Genomic DNA, 1,141 nt, shown 5'->3' on the forward strand with positions numbered 1-1,141 from the left:
ACTGTGACAGCACACTCCTCCTTCTCACTCCTGATTCCCCATGTCCATTCAACTAGCTCCTAGCCCTCTCTGCCTTCCCATCTCACCTCCGGACAGAAGCTGCCCGTTTAGTCTCTTGTATCTACTTGAGCTAAGAGGCACACTCCTCACGAGTATCACTTTATGTTCCACTGTCCAGTCCAATCCCTGACTGAAGAGTTGGCCTCGGAAATTGTTTTAGTTCTGGAATGATAGAGAATCCGGAGGCTGTGCTCTCCAGGGTGCCTCCAGTCTCAGTAAGACTATTAAGTCTGGTCTTCTTACTAGAATTTGAGTTCTGCACCCCACCTTTCTCCTGCTCCATCCGGGACTCTCTGTTTTGTTTCCTGTCAGGGTGGTCATTGGTGGTAGCCGGGCACCATCTAGTTCTGGTCTCAGGCTAATGAAGTCTCTGGTTTATGCAGCCCTTTCTGCCTCTCGGGCTAATGCTTTCCTTGTGTCTTTGGTGTTGTTCATTCTCCTTTACTCCAGGCGGTTGGGACCAATTGATGCATCTTAGATGGCCGCTTGCAAGCTTTTAAGACCCCAGAAGCCATTCACCAAAGTAGGATGCAGAACATTTTCTTAATAAACTTTGTTTTGCCAATTGACCTAGATATCCCCTGAAAGCATGGTCCCCAGAACTCTACCCCTGCTACTCTGTCCCTCAAAGTGTTTGATTGTGTTCAGGAAACTTCTTAACTTTGGTTTAGTCCAGTTGTGACTTCCCATGTAATGTGTGCTGTCTTCCTATTCATCTAAGATAATTCTTATTGACTATCTAGTTAGTAAATAACCCTCACTCTCCCCTCCCACCCTCGTAACCATCAAAGAATGTTTCTTTTGAGTTTAAACCTTTTCTTGAGTCTTATAATAGTGGTCTTATACAATATTTGTCCTTCTGTGACTGACTAAATTCACTCCGAGTAACGAGTTCCAGCCTCCTCCATGTTATAAGATGTTTCACGGCTTCATTGTTATTCTTTATCACTGAGTAGTATTCCATTGTGTGGATATACCATCATTTGTTTATCCATTCGTCCATTGATGGGCACCTAGGTTGTTTCCATCTTTTTGCTATTGTGAACAGTGCTGCAATGAACATGGGTGTGCATGTATCTAT

Source organism: Trichechus manatus, unplaced genomic scaffold (assembly GCF_000243295.1).
Source record: "Trichechus manatus latirostris isolate Lorelei unplaced genomic scaffold, TriManLat1.0 scaffold00174, whole genome shotgun sequence".
Lineage (NCBI taxonomy): Eukaryota > Metazoa > Chordata > Mammalia > Sirenia > Trichechidae > Trichechus > Trichechus manatus.